We start from the raw sequence: 22157 nt of genomic DNA on the forward strand, positions 1-22157 counted from the left end.
CGAAACTCGATTTTCAGGACTCGATCCAATGAGATGGTAAATTGGTGGTTCAATTGGATATTGATGAGATAACAGTGGAGGTGTCGTACAGGAAATCTGCTCTGGTTTGCATGGTTATTGGGGAAAATCCGCCTCTGGCTGTTTTTGAAGGATTTCTCAGGAGAATTTGGGGTAATCTTGGAATTGATCGTTTGGCCCAGATGAATTCTGGATTCACAATGGTTCAGTTCTGAGATGAGGCAACTAGGGATATGGTGCTTGAATCTAGAGTGATTCACTTTGACAAGAGGCCAGTAATTCTCAGACCTTGGTCTTCAGATGTTGAAACTCTAAGGTTAGTAAAATCTGTCCCTATTAGGATTTGTTTACCTGGTCTTGGGCTGCAATATTGGGGTGTTAATTGTTTGAGTGCTCTAGTTAGCACGATTGGCACTCCTATTATGATAGATAAGGTCACAAAAGCAAGGACTATGATTAAATTTGCTAGAATCGCACTACAAGAAAAAATAGTATTCATAACACTTAAAAGCTGCTAACCGGGAGTATTGATAACGCTTTTGAAAATGCTAACATAGCCCCTGTTATTAAAAGTCCTGTCTTTTCTATAACAGTATTCGAATGTTATGTTCGATGTTATCTTAAACTATTCAATAACACATTTTTAGTTGCATAATATTCAAATAATAACATTTAGTTAGAGTATTTGATTATAAATTTGGAGTTTAATCTTATACTTTATGCATAACACTTTTCCACTGTTGCATTTGATTATTTTGATAGCATTTTTAGTTTGTTATATTATATAAATCATAACGATTTGTTATGCTTATAATATATTTCTAAATCATAACATATTAAAAGTCTAGTAATAAAATTTTGTTACTTTATTGTGGATAATATATTTTAAATTTTATTTTGATAAGTATACTTATAAGGTTTTTTTTAATTAAAAGATTTTCATTATTGTATTTTGATAAAAAAAAAATCAAAATTAATCATAAAATGTAATTCTCAATAGATTGATAAACCACAAGTATTACATTAAACAATAACTAATTCAAACCATGAATATGTCTACTTCATGAGATCTTAGTTCTAACTTAAATTTGAAAGCATAACATAATAAAGTTTTATAATCTTGAACATTTTTTACTTTAAAAATGAAAAACAGAAACATTACAAGATACACAAAAGTAAATCATGCATGAAACTTGCTCCATCCTTCAATTCATCATCCAACCAAGTACTTGCTGCTGAAGTTGTTTGTTGCCATCTGAAGCTCTCTAAATTGAAATCTCCTCAGGTTTCCAAGGCAAACCTCCTCATGATGTTGCTCTGAATTTTTTTAAAGCCTACAACTGTTAATCTCTTCTTCTTCTGTTTCCTTTTTAATGATATTGCGTAAAAAATGAGTTAGGTTTACTAACTGTTGACGTCAAAGAAAATTTGCTGGTTGTGTCTGTACCTCCACCAAAGAAGGAAACCAAACCCAAGAATTAGTAGAAAAATGCAGCCCAGGCTTGAAGCAAAAGACAAACAGATGAAAATTAGAGAGATTAAGAAATCATTATCAGTCACAAACATGACCAAAGTATATCAAGTTGTTAGAAAACATATATAATGAACATATGAAGAACCAAACTAGAGATTCAACGAAGATGAAGAAAAAAATAGGAAGATAGAGGAAAAATATGAATAAAGTGAGAAAGGATATTTCGGAAAATCAAAACAAAATCAAATAAATTCTAGTTACATACATAACTTTAGTACTCTAAACCCAATATGCTAATTCTTAAATTTGATTAATCTAATATGAAGCTTAAAGCAAGAATTATATGCCCAATATTATCAAACTAACCAAACATAAAATACATGTAACTGAGAACAAATTCAGATACACACATATATTTCTACCTGAAAATATCTATATAAATATAAGGTTTTGCCTCCTCAAAAATCACACGTGAAAAAGGGATAAAGAAAACTCGAACATTAAGTGTTCAAAACTATGCAGAAGGCCTTATAAAAATCAGTTAAGTTATAACATAAGACATTATTAAAATAAAAAGCTTTAACACATTACAGAAAGATACTCATAAACATCAAAACTTCAAATGCACAAAGACCTAGAAATTAAAGTGAACAAAAATATGTAAATCACTTAGTAAAATAAAAATATAATAAGATCCTTAAACACAGAAAAATTAAGATCAAAATGGTATACAACACAAGGCAAGTAAGGGGGTCCTTATTGTCAAACAATTTAACTCTGCAATGAAACATTTATGAAAAGCAAAAACAATGAAACCCAACACTACTTAAGTAAGTAGTGTTAGATTAAACAAAAATATGTACAGTATAAACCATAACAAAGCAGCTTTGCAAGATATGAAACATATATGAAATAGTCATGTTCATTAGTGTAAAACTAAACCCAAATTCTCTTCTGAACTAGTCAGTAATGAGGTCAAAATTAGTAAAGAAGGTGAAAATCGCTTAAGGAGTTCAAATGGCTAAATCGCTTAAGGAGTTCAAATGGCTAAGAGCTTAAGGAGCTATTCTAATTCTTAACAGTCCTTACATTTACATGGCCAATATGATATAGGAGTTCAATATCTTCCCCAATTTAGTTGAAGCAACTGCTTATGAGAAAATAAAAAGAAAAGGCCAGTTAAGCAGTGGCTGGACATGGTTTACATTGTATCAGGTGAATGGAATAATTACATATGATCAACACTTAAATCTCATCAATAATGAATACATTAATATATACCCAATAATAGAAAAGAACAAGAAATCAAATGCACAAAGTAAGATCTGTAGATATGGGACATGCCTAACACATCTAATTGCAATTGTATCATGTGATTGCACAAGGACTATGCCGCACTAGACCCCATCTAGCAAATTTCCTCTATATAGTCTAGACCATTCATTTCAATACAAAAGATATATATGTTTTACATATCTTTTCAAGGTTCTTGAATATAAATACACATAAACTTAAGATCACTACCATCCCAAGTCCTCGAATTCCCATGTATCAAACATTCTTTCTTTGCTTGACTTAAGCAGTTGCTGAAATAAAGTTACAAATCTCATCTTTTGGCTCTTTTAAAAAAAAAACAAACTCTGCTGCCTTAGCAAAATACTTGGCAGTACTATAGTCACATTTCATAATCTAATTGTGATATACATGAAAAAAAAAGTTACTTTAGTTTCACATGTACAACCACTTTGTAGAGAATAATTCATATAGGAAAACCTCACTTATTAGTTTTATTTGTGTAGAAAGAGGCTGTGACTTTTGTGGCAAGTCAAATGATATTGGTATTGAAAAATATATCTCTACATTTTGTTGACAAAAAACAGCTTGTAAATAATAAAAAAAGCCTTCAATAAGCAGATAATGAGATAAGTAAGCAACCCTTGGTATAGCAGATAATGACATGTCCTATTATGCATCAATAAGATTGGAAGAGAAGATAATGATTTTAAATGGTTATGGTTGCTCTAGTTTTGATATGAAAATGTGTCCCTTCAGATATTAGACATGCCTAAGACATCTTATTACAAATTTTTAATTTTATGTTCTAAGGTTGTTTGGTGGGGTTGGGGTTGGGGACCAAGAAAAATGAACTGATATTTTATTTTAGGCCAAGCAAACACAATTCAATTATAAAACAATTATACTAGATAAGTCTATATAAAATCAAACCCCATTTCTCCTAGACTAGCAACTAACCATCTGCCAATATCAATTCAACTAATTCAAAAACACATGCATGTTTTCTTCCTTATCTCACCACAACACACAAATTTCTCAGATCCTACTTCACTAAGACACACAAGTTCTCAACCTTTCGTTATCACCGCAACACACAACAATGATCTTAGAACCTACTTCACTATGGATGAATATTTAAGATATTCAAACTCTTTTAACATTTGCATAATATTAAAACAAAGGTATACCTCTTGCAAAATGCAAACAAAAGTAAGAGTCTCTCGTGAGAGATTGCTTGCACACCAAGTATCTTGCCTCTTCTCTTGGTGGCAGCCTACCATAAAAGTTTTAACTATATTACAAAGAGAATAAAAATATAGAGATAGAGACATATATAAGCAATATGACAGCACCAAACAACAATCTCATTATTTATGATCAAAACCCATACAATCAATATTATATATTTTCACATGAATAAAAGCCTGATAAAATCATATTATAGAATATGCATAAATAAAATATGTAAAAGGCTCAGCACAGTTTAACTTCCAAGATAAAACAATGAGCAATTAGTTTAACTTCAACATTAAATAAGGAGAAAAAGGCTCAAAAATTCCCTGACCACATAATAGAGTTTCTAAACATGTGCAAACAATGTCCACGAGGGCAGCGAGGGTGGATGTTTCCAAGAAAAAAAAGAACAAACCCGAAGGTCTCTCTATTCTCTCTACAGATGGCCCAGGATTTAGAAACAGTTTCCCACTTGATTGCTACAAAAGGGGGAAAAACATAATAAACATGAATAAGAGAGAGTATACAGAATAAACAAAGAACCTGTCAAAGTAGTAGGCATATCAGTATCTCCCATGCCTTTACTTTAAAAATAACAGTACATGGTATCAATGGAAGTGAGCTGAAAAATTCACCACCAACCATCTGTAATGAGCTAATAATACCATACTCATATGAGAGTTATAAATGCTAACTTCACCCTACACTACTTGCAAGAGCTTAAGATCATACCTCTATGGGAGTAAGCATCTTCTTTTCACTGTTCTTGTCGTATTTCTGTTTTTTCATAACTGCTTTTAATCCCTGCCAAGGAAGACTAGTAAAGAAAATAAGTAAATAATATGGTGAAACAAAGCAATGAAACAAAGGAAAATGGATTCCAGCATATCACATAAGTATCCAACCTTCCCCTCAAAAAATACATAAGCACATAACCAAGAGACTCCAAATCATCTCTTCTGCTTTGCTCTGCATAAAGATTACATTCACAATTAGATAAAGCCCAAAAGTCTCAAGCATTACAGGGAGAAACAAATAACATATTCTCTAATTAGGAATTATAAATGGCTCACCAACTCCAAGGTGAGTGTTAACACTTGCATAACAAGTTGTTTCTGTGAGATTCTTGTTTTCCCTGAAGCAATAAATTAACATAATGATCAAAAAATTTAAGGTTCAAGCAAATTTGGATCCAAGAACACAAAATTGATAATGAGAAACACATAAGTATCACCCTAATGTTTGCCCAAACCAATCTAAAAACTTGTTATTTAATATTAACATTTATAAGTTAAAACTCAGCACAGTGATAATCATTACACATGATATAAACACCTTACTTTACTTAAGACCATAATATTTCTCAAATATCTGTTACCTGTATGGAATGTGCTTGTGCGTCTGAAGATGTAACGTCCTACATTTTTGGGTACCTTTAAACGACTCAGGTCGGGATTTTTCCCCCGGGTTAAGAATATTATTTTAAATAATATTATATTTTGTTTGTAAGTATTCCATGAGTTATTTCTAGCCAAAATATGAATTTTGTGATTTTAAAAGTCAAGATAAGACTTTCGGTCTTGGACCGACACAAAAACCCTGATCGGGTAAAAATCTCGGAAAATAAAATGAAAAATCATGGAAATTATATTTTGGGCATAAAATACATCCATAAAAGTTAAAGTTTGGTCAAAAATAATAAACCTAAAAGAAAATGGAAATTTTAAGGCATTTTGTGGTAAATGCCTAATTTTGCCGAAATGGGGAATTTTATTCCATGAATGGACCTTAGGTTAAATTTTATTATGTGATTAATTAAATTAAATGTGAGAGACATTAAATTTAATTAATTAATGTTAAGTTTGGTGATTAAAACTTAATAAGAGTGAAAAAATGTGTCAAAAGCCAATTTGGACTTTTCTTCTTATGAAACATTTATTAACCTTAAAAAAAAAAGAAGAATGATCACATATATGGCAAAGGGTGGCCGGCCATGTGGTATTTTAGAGTGGTGTGAACCCAATTTTATAAAGATAAAATCCCATTTTAATTAAGAAGTCAAGTGAGCAAGTGGGAGTAAAACACTTGAGTGTTTTTAGGATAAATTAGATAGTATAAACTCTTCTAACCCCCCCCCCCCCCCCCCCCCCCCCTAAGAACTGACCACTCACTTTCACTCTCTCACTATCATCTTTTTTTTTTAACTCTCTCAAGTTGTCTCTCAATATTCACCCTCAAGAACACCAAGGAAACTTGGAGGCTAAGTCTTGGTCTAGGAAGTATTTTCCCTAAGGTAAAGTTTCACTAATCTAGGCTTTTGTAAAGTTTTAAGCATAGAGTTTCAAATAGCTAATTAACTATGTTGTTGGGGGAAATTGGTTAGGGTTTTTGAAAGGTTTTGAAGGAGCCAAAGATAATAGGAAGGTCCAAACCTTAAGCAAGAACACCAAAGAGGTAAAAAGTTTACTTTTGATGATTTTGTTGTAGGATTTTTAGTTTTAAGCATTATTTTGTATATTTAATGCTTAAAGTTTCTTGTTGGTGATGTAATAAGGTTATGGTAGTTGTTTAATAATTTTTATGATGCATGTGTATTGATTTTTGAAAATGGGAACCAAAACCCCCAAGGGTTTTGTATGATACCCTAAAACAAAACATGTTTTGAGCTGTGACTTCCAAGGGGTCAAGCAGCCACTGTATATTGTTTTCGTAAAATTAAATTGTACTGTGATGTTTTTGAGATTGAGTACATAAAACTGAGATTTTGAAACACAAAAAAATGTTTAGAAATGAGTAAGTTATGCTATTTCAAAGTTTAGGTAAAAAAGCTGTTTTTTCGTATTCTTATTTTCAGAACCAAGTTTGGACAGCCACTGTATAGGGCAAATGAACCCAGTTTTTTCTAAACTTTTTTAGACATATTGCTGGCATAACCTATTATTCCACTGTAAAATTTGGTAAGAAAACATTGAACGGTTTGAAAGTTATTAACTTTCAAATTTTGGAAAAAATAAGGACTTGAAAATAAGGTCATTTTTACCTCATTGTTGGAAAATGATTTCACCAATAAAAAATGCTCATTTTGACCTAAGATTTTACAAAGACTCAAATGTCATAACAAAAATGGAATTGGGAAATTTTGGTAACAATTGGGTAAGTAAATTTCAAGTTATGAACTAACGAAGTATGTAGTTAAAAATGTGAAAAATAGGCTTTTCACACTTAGTGTAAAAATGATATTTTGGAACATAAGGTAAAAATTAAAATTTTGCTTATTTCAAGATATAAATTGGTAAGTCTTGAAATCATATTTTCACTAAAATTACCCCTTTGAGGTTAAATGAATTATTTTTATTAAGGAGATTTTATTCTTTTTAAAAATAAGAGATTTAATTTATTAATAGTTAATAAATTAAAAGAGGGTTTAAAACCCTATATGTTGAGAAAATAATTAAATGAATTATTTGTCTAGTAAGTAAAATTGATTAATTGCTTTTGGAAAATTAATTAGTCAAGATGAGAAATTTATAACGGTTTTCCTAATTAAGACAAATTAGGCAATTTTCTTAAAACGGTTTTTAGATATTAAAACCTTAAGAAAAATAAAAGGAAAATTTAAAGAGTTTATTTTCTTTAAAAATAATTAATGAATTTATTTGTATTTTCTGGATATAATACCGGCTAAAATCTTACATATTTTAACCGACTAGTCGAAAGTGCGGGTTAATAGCGATACTTGAAAGAATAAGATTTTTAGCGGGTTGTGGGGAAATACCATTGTGATACCCGAGCCTAGGTATCGAGACCTTAGGATAGGTCTCCCCGAGACTTAGTGTTTAGTCTCGAATATTTTGTATGACTTTCCTTAATAGGTTTAAAACCAAATAAGGATTATAAATCCTTACAAATGACTTTTATTAAAATGACCAAACTGCCCAAAATAATAATAATGAATTATGAGGGCCATAATTAATCCGAGTATACTGTATGGATAACTATAGTATTGGCTAAGCATAACTGGACTGAACGTTGGAGGGTGAAAACCTGCTGAGCGCTAAGGACTCCAAGTAAGTCAACTTACATTGTATGGCTGCAACATGAAATGATTATTGTCTTGTATGTTAGTATAGGGATACATGCACATATATAGACTGTCATAGAAAATTGCTTAGAGACGTTAGTCTAGTGAGTGCTGATTTAGAAAATATGAACGGTAGATGTCCGTCATATCCTAGACGGTTGATCCCCGTCACACTGCTTGATTTTATTTATGTCTGGTTCATTACCGCGACGAGTGGCCATGAGATGAGGATAAGCTGGTTAAACATAGGGGCGCCAAAATAAATGGGACCTAGGGGCCCTCATGCTTACTTAATCATTGGACGGTTAGAATCCGAGCAAGTGCTCTGATAAGTTATTCCTGGATAGCAGCCGTGAATATTGGCCATTCAGTGAGAGTGCCTAGAGACACTAGGGGTTGCCAAGATAGAGTGAGGCTGAACACCCTAGGGGCAACTGCTCACCAGCACCACTGATTAACATAGATGTCTCCGTAAAACCGTGTAAATTGGATTACACTCTTGGATAAGTAGCGATGCCCTAGGTAACACGATAGTTACCCTTGATGAGAATATTTATTGGCTAGATCTTAGTGTGGAGACTCGGTTCTCTTTTACAGATTAGCAATTATGTTGGAGGGCGCGTTACGCCTGAATTGTTAGAAATTGTCGAGCGTTGGTCTCGAATTATATTGTGATATAATATATCTGCTTGCTCTGGGATTTTCTGAGTGCGGGGATATAATTGTTGATAAGATATAGTTGTGATATAATATATCTGCTTGCTCTGGGATTTTCTGAGTGCAGGGATATAATTGTTGATAAGATATAGTTGTGATATAATATATCTGCTTGTTCTGGGATTTTCTGAGTGCAGGATTTTATCTAGATATGAATTAATTTATCCTTGGTTATCAGGCATGACCATAAGTTTGCCAGGACGCTTTAGCGTTCTTGAAATTGATTGTGTAGGGTCCGGATGGGTCCGGAACCCTAATTCTCTACATGCTTTGTTTGAAAGTTGATCTTACTAAGCGTTTTCGCTTACCTAGTTGTTTCATGTTGTAGGTAAGGGCAAGGGCAAGGCAGAGCAGTGAGTGCTGGAGTCTTCCTTGCAAATGTACATGTGGACCAACCTTTTGGGAAGCCGTTTTATTTTTGGAAATGTTGTGTAATTTTCCTAAACTAGGCTCACTCTACTCTTTATAAAACATGTTTGTAACTAAATGTTAAGTATGGCCATACGACTTTTTTTTTTTAAAAAAATTCTATGGGTTTTTGAGACATTTTGTTAAATGAAAACATTTATATTTCCGCATTATCGAGTCTTGAAAATCTGGGTCGTTACAGAAGATCCCTATAGTTTTTTGCAAGACCATAGTCTATGATATATACCTGCAATAAAGATTAAAAATAAAATTAAAAAACAGAGTGTTAGGCTGTCCCAACATCAAATTGTGAATTAATTATTCTAGCTTTGATAGATAGCATAACCAAGGTTTGGTGAAACCACCATTAAACAACTAAACATCAAAAAAATAAAATAATAAAACAACAACAAAATGGAACCCATGGCACCCCAACCTAAATCATTTACTATAAATAAGAATTCAGGCATACAATAGAACCATGAAACACAAAAATTTTACTAAAAGGAGCAAGAAAATTTCTTGAGCTTGTGCAACAAAAGTACCAGAACAGAAGACAGACCCAGATATTTAAAGCTTCTTCACTGATGAAAAGACCACAAGCAGCAGCCATAAGCAGCCAAAAGTAAATCCACCTACAATGAGATTAAAGTGAGATTAACCCCATATTTCAAAAGCACAAGACTTAACCCAATTTTTCCTTTGGGGATACATACCCTGGAGCATATTCTGGCAGAGCTATTCTGTAACCAAAAGCTTTAAAAGTGAAGCCAATAGGTGCTATGGACATTACTGAAGGAGATGAACTATCTGAAAGAAACTGAAATCCAAGAGATGAACCAATAGCAGGCCGCTCCACCCCAATAGAGACGATTGTGACGATTGCAGCTATGCCCAGTGCAATGGCTATTTTAGCCAGAAATGAAAATTCAAAATCAGTGCTAGCATCTTTCAAGTCTCCAAGGACAAGATCAGAATTTATGTCATGTATGTCTGCATTCTCTTCAGGTACTTTAGCCTTGTAGTTTTCGACATCATCCTGTTGATGACTTCTTGTCCTGTGAGTTCAAAATGAAAGTTGTATCATCATTTTGAAGTTAAGTAGAATCAAAAGCTGATAGATTGTAAGAAAAGCATCTAAGACTAGACATTTGAAGTTGAAATTCTTTACATGATACTAAAATAAGTTTTCTCCCATCATTTCAACTAATGAGAAGTAAGTCCAGTGGTCAGGTCCATGGTTAGCTTGTATGAAATTTGTTGAATATGTTACAGTGGCCAACATTGTAGGACTTAGCTAAGGACCCTTAAAGAAGTATAAAACTAATTTTATACTTAGATTAGAGTTAACTCAATAAAACTCTCTGAAGCTTTTATTGGAAAGTGAAATAAAGAAATGTTGTCTTCAATCATTTAGATTGAAAAGTGATTGTATAGAGTAGTGACTCAAATAGATTCATGTGTGGATTCTTTTTTGTTAATGGCAAAAAGCCATTAAACATTTGATTGACCCATTAGATACACTAAGTATCTTGTCTTTTCTCTCGGAGGCAGCAAAGAGAGAAAAAAAATACAGAGATAGATACATATATTAGCAATATGACATCACCAAATTAAACAACAACAATATTAAAGCACTATTAATATTAAAGGACATAAATATTATATTTGTGCATGGTTTATACTACTATAGCAAGCTAACGAGTACCAAATTGCATTTTTCTTTTGTACCAAATTGCAACTGACAACTTAACAGCCACAATGCCAATCCATATCAGTATGAATGCATCTACAAAATATGCACAGGACTACCAGTGAAATGATCTAGACATGAATTTCAAACCTGATATGGAAAGATAGGATATTGAGAGAACTAGCACTATCACTAAACTAATTCATTCAAATACATTTTAAATTTTAGAAATAGATTAAGGAGCCCAAATTTTACAAATATGTATAAAATTGAAAGTTAACCGAATAAAAGGAATGATCTAACAGAGTTAGTAAAGCAGAACAATACAATTTTCATTTACCAAACAATGTTTATGAATTTCTCATAATTAACTCTAGAGAAAAAGAAACTACTTAAATTATAAATGACTTGCAAGATGAGATGAGATGAGATGAAAAGAGACATACTGGCTCATGCAGCACATTAGCAGTTTCAGTCCTGGAAGTCCATTCCTCCAAATCAAGCTCTCTAGCTATGCTGCAAGTTATTCAACATATTTTTGTGTGAGGTAGATTCTAACTACTATAAAATGAGCCAAAAATATGCTGGCTGAGATCCCTGTGGTCAGAAAGGAGCCCATATTGGACTCAAATTGAAGTCTATGGTTTCAAATTTTGCATATTAAAGCTAATGTACCAAGAGAAAGTTAAGCCCTTGAGTTCAAATTTTGTCTACTCTTTAACTGTACAAGAATATTGTAAGCCAATCAAATCTGAAGTGCCATCTAAAATTCCCCAAAATTTCCCATATCAGATTATCAAATCAATTTCAAAAAACAAATCAAAATATATATTCCTAATTAACAAGCAACAAAACCAGAAAAAAAAAGCTTTGAACAACTAAGAAAATCAAGAACACCGGATTTACAAATGAAAGAAAACTTATTGTAAAACTTCTAACTCTGTCTAAATCCAAAACAAACAATCAAAAATACATATAACTTATTTGGCCATTTTATTAAAAAGAAAGAAAAAAAATTGGGAAAAGACCAACATAGAGAAGGGAAGAGAGAAATACAAAAACAAAATAGATATGGAAAAATGGACTTTCAGTATCAAAACAGAAGGGAGGGTACAGAGATCCATTTGCCAACATCCCAAACTCCCTCACCGAGAGCCAATCGTCGCCGCCGCCTGCAGAGGATAGAGACAAAGATGAGAGGGTGAGCAAGTGAAAGACGAGAAAAATGAAGGTACTGAGATACCTCTGTCGCCACACGATCCACCATTGTCCCAAGCCTCTCAGGAGAGAATATTGCCTGAGATAGTCGGCGTGAGGCAGAGATAGAACTCTGAAAGCTTGTGATAGTCGGCGTGAAGTCGTGAGGCAGAGATAGAACTCTGGAAGGCGTGACTTCGTGAGGCAGAGAGAGACGAGTTGAGACGAGAGTGAGAGATGGAGGCTGAGAGAAATTTTTTGGGTAACTTAGATTTAGGGATTAAAATTTGGCTGAGAGAGATTTAGACCCAAAAAAAAAAAAATCCTTTGGCGCCTGAGGTGTATTTTCATATGGCGCCAAAATAGTTCCGTGTTTTTATTTTAATCACCCATTAATAACACTTCTAAATATGTGTTATTTTTTAATGTAATATATACTAGAAATTGTTGTAGTCTTAGTTGATATGGAGATTGCATAACATCTTCCTATGCATATCCACTATCTAAATGAGAGAGGTCAGATTATGGAGCAATCCATTGAGTATGAGTGGCTTCCCACTAAGTGTTCTAACTGTAAGAAATTGAGTCATTCTGCTGCTGTCTGTAAGCATTCTCCAACTGTTATAAAGAAGAATTCAGAGCCTTCAAACCAGGCTAATCCAGTTACTACGAGTGCAAGTGAAATTGCTGCTGATATTCCAATTAGCAGACCCCAGAAAAAACAAGAAACTGTTGAGGTTACTAAGCAGGATGGAGTTCAATCAGATCCTAGTGGATCTAAATGGGTTACCCCTCGAAAGATTGGAATGAAGAAGTTTATTAATAAACCACAACCTAAAATGCATAGGAACTTGTTTAGTATTTTACAGGCAAACCAGCAACAAGCAGCTGATATTACCCTTACCATTGAACTAAATGGAAACAACAACATTTTGAGTTGGAACATTAGGGGTTTAAATAGTAAGAATAAACAGCAAGCAGTTCTTGATGTTTGCAGGAAGAATAAAGTTGGTATTGGAGCTTTGATTGAAACAAAATTAAAAGGGGATAGAATAAGGGATCTTATGAATTCATCATTTGTTGGTTGGAAGTTTTATAGTAGCTCTGTTGTGGAGGGGCGAATTTTTCTCATTTGGAAAGCCAATATGATGAAGATAGAAGTTATTCAGGAAACTACTCAGTTGCTTCATTGTAGAGTTTCTTTAATTGGTGTGAACTTGACGTATTTCCTCTCAGTTGTCTATGGCTCGAATCAACTGGAGACAAGAAAGTGTTTATGGTCTGACTTAGCTAATGTTCAGAGACCGGTTACCCCTTGGCTCATTATGGGAGACTTTAATGCAGTCTTCTATATTGATGATCGTCTTGGTGGAAGATCTATTTTTGTTAAAGAGATGGAGGATGCTCTCCATTGGTTGGCTTTGGGAGAGGCTACAGAAATGAAAACTTTGGGCCCTAAATACACTTGGACTAATAAACAAGATGGAGGAGCTTGGATATATTCCAAATTGGATAGTGTGTTCACCAATGATAGCTGGTTTGATAGTTTCCCATTAGATGTATCATATGTTCAATGGGATGTGATTTCTTATCATTGTTATTTGTTGATTAAACAGGGGGATTTCCATAGTAGGGGAGTGAAGCCATTTTAGTTTTTCAACATGTGGGTTGTTCATGAAAAATTCAGGGAAGTTGTTCTTCATAATTGGTCTCTTCCTTTTGAGGGGCAGGGGTTATTTCGTCTTGTTGGTAAACTCACTCGACTTAAGCATATTCTCAAAAATTTTAATTAGAGAACTATTGGCGATGTTGCTTGTAATTACGAGGAGAGCAAATCTAAATACCAGCTGGCCCTAAGTGAGCTTTGTTCTGATCCTTTAAATGCTGATTTATTGTCAAAAGAAAAGGAGGCGCAGCAGGTTTTCTTCAGGCATGAGAAGATTTATTCTAGTTATCTTCGTCAAAAAAGCAAGATAACTTGGCTCAGATTTGGTGATGAAAATTCAGCGTATTTTCATGCTAGTTTGAAAAAGAGGCAGCTATCCAATCGCATTATTTCTTATGTTGATGCTAATGGGTGTTTTGTGGATGATTATGCTAAGGTTGCAGATTATTATTTTCACCACTTTAAGAATCATTTGGGCAATGCTAGCAGAGCTTCGGGTCAGATTAATCCTGAGTGTATTAGTAATGGCCCTGTGTTGAGTTTGGATGACAAGCTACATCTAATAAAACCTTTTACTTACCATGAAGTTCGTTCAGCCATGTTTAGTATCGAGTCAATCAAAAGTCCTGGCCCGGATGGTTATGGAGCGGGATTCTTCAAAGTTCTTTGGAAAGATATTGGCAAGGAAATTTCTGTGGCTATTTTAGATTTCTTCATCTCTGGCAGAATTCCTTCGGCTCTCAATGACACTATCCTATCACTCATCCTGAAAGTAGACCAGCCATCAAACGCTACTGAATACAGACCTATAGCTTGCTGCAACACTATTTACAAATTCATTTCGAAAATGCTTTGTAACCGTATGGCAGCGGTCCTCCTTTCTCTGTTTAATCTAAATCAGGGAGAATTTATCAAACAAAGATCCTTGGCTTACAATGTTCTCATTTTACAAGATCTGATTAAAGGATATAATCGGAAGAACAGCTCGTCTCATTGTGCTATGAAGTTAGATTTGAGCAAGGCTTATGATACTATAGATTGGGATTTCTTGGAAAATTTACTCAATTTTTTTTTTCCGAATCGTTTCATCTATTGGATTATGGTTTGCTTGAGGGGATCATCTTATTCTCTGGTTTTAAATGGTAAGAGTCCAGGGAATTTCAAAGGTGGGAAGGGGCTTCGGCATGGGGAACCCATATCTCCTTTATTATTTGTCATAGTGATGGAGTATCTTACTCGCATTCTTATTAAGGCTTCAAAGGATAATCGTTTCAGGTTTCATCCTATGTGCAAGTCTTTGAATCTTATTAATCTCTGTTTTGCTGATGATCTCATTATATTTTGCAAAGGATCTATTTCCTCTGTTCAGGTTCTTAGTGAGGCTTTTGCTGAGTTTGGAGACTCCTCGGGCTTAATGATTAATTACTCAAAGTCTCATATATACTTTGGAGGTGTTTCTGCAGAGATTAAATCGAGAGTTCTGGTTTGTTCGAAGCTTATTGAGGGCTCTTCTCCTCAGAAGTATCTTGGGGTTCCCCTTCGACCAACCAAATGGAAATTAGCAGATTGTGATGTTATTTTTAAAAAGATTCAGATGCGTCTCAATGTTTGGTCCAGTCGCCATCTTTCTTATGCGGGTAGAGTCCAACTTATTCATTTGGTTATAATGGGTATTCAGACTTATTGGATGAGCATATTCATGCTTCCTCAGAGTGTTGTGAAGGATATTGATAAACTTTTCCGTCAATTTCTTTGGGGTGAGAGTGGTTCCCGTAGTAAATTTTACTTCACTTCTTGGGAGCAAGTTTGTTGGCCTAAGCCTTTTGGGGGTTTAGGATTTCGGGAGGGGGCTATTTGGAATAAGCTGAAACTTGCTAAGTATATTTGGGCAATTGAATCTAAACAAGACCAGCTTTGGGTCAAATGGGTTAACTGTGTATATCTAAAAGGAGTTAGCATTTGGGGTTATAGACCTAAGGCTGATTCCAGCTGGTACTGGAGGAAAATGATGTCCTTCTGTCAGTCCATCTCGAAATCTGACTTGCAGGCTGCAGTGATCAAAGGAAAGTTTCAGCTGGGATCCTTTTATAATCAGCGCCTGATGAATGAGAGAGTTGCTTATGCTAAACTTGTTTGGTGTAAGCTTTCGGTTCCTAAGCATAGATTTATTCTGTGGCAGGCTGTTAACCATCACTTGCTTACTCGGGACTTACTGGTTGCTCATCACATACCAGTAGTTAATGTTCACTATCCAGTTTGTGACCTTGTTGAGGAGAGCCATGGTCATCTTTTCTTTGACTGCATCTTCTCTATAAAGGTATTACAGCTGATTTCAGGTTGGCTTTGAGGGGTTTCTTGGCCTGGAAATTATGAAAACTGGACTGCATGGCTGTCTAAATGGAAGTCGAACTGGATTCATCATATAGTGGCTGCTTCTCTTGCTACTTGTACCTATTATATCTGTTATAATAGAAATACTTGTTGTTTTAATGATAGTTGTTTCGCTGTCTATAAAATAGATAATCTGATTAGGCAAGCAGTCAAAGCTAGAATCCTTAATGTAAATTCTAGGCACCGATCTACTAGAGAATGGCAAATGTTTGAATTTGTAAAATCTTTGTAAGTTCTTAGGGTAGTCACTTGCTCCCTTTTGTATGATTCAGTTTGGTTGATCAATGAATTTTCTTTTTTGATAAAAAAAAATGAGATTACAAAGAAATTGGGTTTTAATTAGGGCATAAAACCCCAATAAACTCCCACTTCCAGTAATTGAAACTAATGTCTTAATTCTACTAATCCCATTTCCTTGATATGCTTAGCAAATGTAGCTTCTGGTAGTGTCTTTGTAAACGGATCTGAAAGATTGTCTTCAGATGCAATCTTCATATCCTTCACATCTCCCCTGGCCACATATTCTCGAATTATGTGATACTTCCTTTCTATATGATTACTCCTCTTGTGGCTTCAAGGTTCTTTCGAGTTGGCTATTGCACCTGTGCTGTCACAAAACAACACAAACCGGTTTATCCATACCTGGAATAGCACCAAGATTTGAATAGAACCTCTTTAGCCAGACAATTTCCTTAGCTACTTCAGATGCAACTATGTACTCAGCCTCCATGGTGGAATCTGAGATCGCAGACTGCTTTACACTTCTCCATATCACAACTCCACCCCCAAGAGTAAACACCATTCCAGAAGTAGACTTCCTGTCATCAACATCAGTTTGAAAATCTGAATCGGTGTAGCCTACAGGGTTCAAAACACCACCCTTGTAGACTAACATATAATCCTTAGTCCACTTTAAACACTTCAGAATATGCTTAACTGCTATCCAATGATCCGGTCCTGGGTTTGACTGATACCTGCTCACTACTCCCACTGCATAACAAATATCTAGTCTAGTACACAATTTCCCCCAATCTTGCCTAAAATCAGTTTAAAATAAAGAAATTGTTTCAATGGGAAAAAGATGTCAGCAACTAAATAAGGAAACTTTGGTCCTTGCTCTTCCAAGCCTCTACACGCCCACCCCTTCTCTCTCTTCCTTCTTACTTGTTTCCTTTTCTCTATGTGAACACTAGTCCTTCTAGAATATCCCATATTTACTTACCTCAATTTCCCTTTTCTTTAAATAATAAATTTTAAATAAAATAGAGAGGAAATACACTATGCATGGAAAACTAATGCATGCTCACCATGAAATCATGCACATGAACACACACAAGTGCTATGGTGCAATTCTACTAACCATGCACCCTGGTTCACACAGCCAAATCTCAAGAACTCACAAATTAAAACAATTAACAATTTTAATTCATATAATTTCTACCAAACAATTCAAACTATAAAATTAAATTCCTAACACTTAACAAATATTAGTAAAATAAAGCTCATAATTTAATAAAATTGGTGCGCTACAATATACACTCCTTAAAAGGAATTTCGTCCCAAAATTATTTCTTACCAAATAAATCAGGGTATCTTTCTCTCATGTTTTCCTCCAGTTCCCATGTTGCTTCTCTTTCCATACTATTCATCCATAGGATCTTAACGAATGGAATCCTTTTGGATCTCAGTCCTTGATTCCCTTTTTCGATGATACGTTCAGGTTGTTCATCGTAACTCAAATCATGTTTCAGCTATAACGGCTTGTAACTCAAAACATGAGAGGGATCCGACACATACTTACACAACATCAAGATATGAAAGACGTTATTTGTTTTGGCTAGTGTTGGGGGCAGTGCTAAATGCTACACAACTTGCGCAACTTTTTCCAAAATCTCAAATGGACGTATAAATCTCGGGTTCAATTTCCCTTTCTTCCCAAAACGCATAACACCCGTCATTGGTGAGACTCTCAAGAATACAAACTCACCAACTGAAAACTCGATGTCCCTTCTCTTATGGTCTGCATAGCTCTTTTGCCTTCTTTGAGTAGTAAGCATCCTTTGGCGAATTTTCTCAATCGCCTCACTAGCCTCCCTAACAGCCTCGGGGCCAAAAATCTGTTTCTCCTCAACCTCATCCTAGTGCAAGGGAGATCTACACTTGCGCCCATAAAGCATCTCATAGGGAGTCATCCCAATAGTGGACTGCTAACTATTGTTATAGGAGAACTCCATCAGGGGTAAGTATCATCTCCAAGACTCTGAAAAGTCCAAAGCACAACATCTCAACATATCCTCTAGAATCTGAATAGTCCTCTCAGACTGCCCATCCGTCTGGGGATGAAAAGCAGTACTGAATTTCAACTTTGTACCCATAGCTTTCTCCAATCCTTTCCAAAATTTTGATGTGAACACTGACCCTCTGTTAGAGATAATCGACTTTTGCACCCCATGAAGTCTCACTATCTCCCTAACATACAATCTCATCATTGCTAGGCACACAGATCCTATCTTTATATCGCAACAATCCTCTGTTAGACATAGCAAAGTCACCGCTACCACAATCTTGTACCAATGACTCTTACTTCATTAGGGCTTCATCTACCTTCTGCCCTTCTCTGATCTGTTCTAATAGGGAGGGTTGTAGAGTGAGGTTTGTTAGGCCTTTTGTTACGAACTCAATACTAGCGTTAATAATATCTTTTTACAGAGGTGTCTCTATTGTACTCAGAGCTGAGACACTTCCATGTCCTCACCTACTCAATGCATCTGCCACCACATTGGTCTTGCCTAGGTGGTATAGAATTTCACAATCATAGTCATTTACTAATTCTATCCACCTCCGTTGTCTCATATTCAGCTCTTTTTGAGTGAAGAAGTATTTCAAACGTTTATGATCGGTGTATATCTCACACTTATCTCCATAGAGGTGGTGCCTTGATATTTTCAGTGCGAACACTACTGCTGCTAATTCAAGATCATGGGTGGGGTATCTATGTTCATAGTCCTTGAGTTGTCTTGAGGTGTAGGCTACCACTTTCCCATTCTGCATCAACACACACCCTAAGAAGTTCTTAGATGCATCACTTACACCACGAACTTCCCGCCCTCTGTGGGAACACAAAGGATTAGTGTAGAGATCAACTTATCCTTCATAGTCTGAAAGCTTTCTTCACTCTTCCTGGCCCATGTGAACTTTTGGTATTTGCGAGTTAAGTTGGTTAAGGGTGTGGCAATCTTAGAGAAACCTTCAAAAAACTTCTGATAGTAGCCCGCTAACCCAAAGAAGCTTCAAGCCTCTGAGCCATTCTTGGGTTGGGTCCAGTCTCTAATGGCCTCGATCTTTGATAGATCCAGTGCTATTCCATTCTTAGACACTATATGCGCTAGGAAAGTCACTTGTTCCAACCAAAATGCATACTTAGAGAACTTAGCATAGAGATGATGCTCTTATAGTCTATTGAGCGTCAACCTCAAGTGCTCCTCCTTAGTCTTTGAGTAGATAAGGATATTGACTATAAATACCACTACGAATTTATCCAAGTAGTCCTTAAACACCTTGTTCACCATGTCCATGAATGTTATTGGGGCATTAGTGAGTCCAAAAGATATCACTAAAAACTCAGCACCTGTAACGGGTTCTCAATGTTGTTTTAGGAATATCTCCTTCCTTCACCTTTAGCTGATGGTACCTAGATCGTATATCAATCTTTGAGAACACTGCTACCCCTTGTAGTTGATCAAAGAGGTCATCTATCCTAGGTAAAGGATATTTGTTCTTAATCATGAACTTATTAAGTTCTCGGTAATCGATGCACATTCTCATACTTCCGTCTTTCTTTTTCACAAACAGAATTGGTGCTCCTCATGGTGAATGACTAGGCCATATGAACCCCTTGTCCAACAATTACTATAGCTGGGTTTTGAGTTCCTTCAACTCTATAGGTGCCATTCGGTAGGGTACTGTAGAGTCCAAGAACTTTACTTAGCTAGTTCCTTCAACTCTACATGTTTATTACTTGGATTTTGGTTCAAGCTGGGACTTAGTTGAACACTCGTAGCAACACTTATAGATTTTATAAGTTTAACCTATAGTTTAAGAATATTAATTATAACATAAGGTTTGATTAATATAGTTGATTATGAAGATGATATTTATTATACTATAAGGTTAGATAGACCCAATAAGATAATGACACTTGTCGTGTGCATGTTTATTAAGAAATTAAGTATTTTTGAGGAATAGTCTTATAAGAGGAATATTTGAAAACCCCAGAGTCTGCCAGCAGCTTTGAAATCGTTATAGGACTCGGTCAAAGTTGTTTACTCAATTCAAATTAGGCTGAAAAAGTGAAATTACGTGTATAATATTTCAGCGTATGCCGATATATCGCCACTCGGGGAATACGAAAAACACGTAACTTTGCACGAACACTTCGACGAGCCTCGGGAATATAAGCCCAGGTGATATATCGCCTACCATGGGTGATATATCGGCTCCAGGGCAATGTTTTTTAATAATTTTGAAACCGAGCTCATTTTATTCCATAACCTCTTGATAAGCCTCAGAATATTTTTGATCGAGTCTTAAGCCTCTACTGAACGATTATTCAAATATTTTCAATTAAATAGTCATTATTTTTATTCAAGCTAAAAGAAGATCTTTCCATTCTTGAACTCTATAAATAGGACCTAGTACCCAGCCATTTCTTTCATTCTTCAAGCTGAGTTCAGAGCCTTCAACCAGCTAGGTTTACTTTAGAGTGTTAAACACTTGGGTTGGGGTTATAAGCTTTATCATCTTAAGCTTATTAAACACTTGGGAAGTAAGGTTAATTGTGTGTATTTCGATATCGAGGTGTATTTCGGTTAAAGTACATTCAAAGGTATTCCTATTCCTAGTTCATTTCTGTATGTTTCATTAATTTTTATAGTTTTTCTCTACTCAAATCCTAACTCAATATTTTCAATTCTTGGTTAGGCATCTAAGTTCTTTGAACTTGAGGTTTCTTGTCGGTAAGTATCTTCTGTGTGGTTTTAGTTCATTTCTTTTCATCTTTTCTTTTAGGAAATACTCACCTTTCTATTATTGGTTTTAGGAGTGTTCCAAAATCCCGTCCTTGTTCTCACATCCCGGTATTTGGTAAGGAAAATAGGATAGTTTCTATATGTTATGTGTTATGTTTATGTATAATGTATGATATGTTTTTATATGTTAAGATATATATGTTTTGGGGCTTATAGTTGCTTAAATAGAAAACCCCAACACTTTTATGTTCTTGGGGCTTATAGTTGCTTAGCTAGCAAACCTCATTGTATTTTGAGGCTTATAGTTTCTTAGTTAGCAAACCCCAATGATTACCATGTACATGGATTAGAATTGTGATGTATGCTATAGTATATGTTATAGTTTATAGTTTATCTTTATGTTTATATTTCATGCTTTTAGTAGATTTTCCTTGCTGTGCATTAGGCTCATTCCTTTATTTTATATGTCCAGGAAAACAATTATGGCAGCGGAAAGATTCTTAGTGGCTTGGGATTGTGTATTGAGGAAGAATGGATTCGGTGGACTGCGTGAACGATTCAAGGACGAAGTTGTTTTTAGTCATTGCAATTATATTTTTTTATGTATTTTCCGCACCTGATCTTGTAACGAATTTATTTAAGATTTAAGATATGTTTTATTTCAAATAATGGGATCCCATATCCTACCCCGAATTTTTATGTATTTTAACTTTTGCTTTACAATTTTTAATGAAGTTATGACTATTTCGTATGTATGTTTTCTTAAGATTAGTGTCTATGTATAGTAGATTTAATGGTCAAAAGTCTAGAATTAGTTGGGTCTTTACAGGTGCTTTGGATATTGGTGTTGTTTCTGGTGCAAGTTCGATCACAAATTTGATTTCTCTGTCTGGGGGTAAACCTGGTAATTCCTTGGGAAACACCTCTGGGAACTCACAAACAATGTGAACATTCTA

General features: G+C 34.8%; 1 long non-coding RNA gene across 1 annotated transcript; it reads right to left on the bottom strand.

Moving 5' to 3' along the window:
- Nucleotides 1-1000: 1000 nt before the first annotated feature.
- LOC133801996 (uncharacterized) lies at nucleotides 1001-11481 on the bottom strand. The gene is made up of 2 exons (XR_009877108.1): nucleotides 11367-11481; nucleotides 1001-1335 (listed from the first exon to the last, which is right to left on the bottom strand). It is a non-coding gene; the product is annotated as an uncharacterized LOC133801996 (long non-coding RNA).
- Between the last annotated feature and the right edge of the window lie 10676 nt (nucleotides 11482-22157).

This window comes from Humulus lupulus, chromosome 9, assembly GCF_963169125.1.
Source record: "Humulus lupulus chromosome 9, drHumLupu1.1, whole genome shotgun sequence".
NCBI classification, from domain to species: domain Eukaryota; kingdom Viridiplantae; phylum Streptophyta; class Magnoliopsida; order Rosales; family Cannabaceae; genus Humulus; species Humulus lupulus.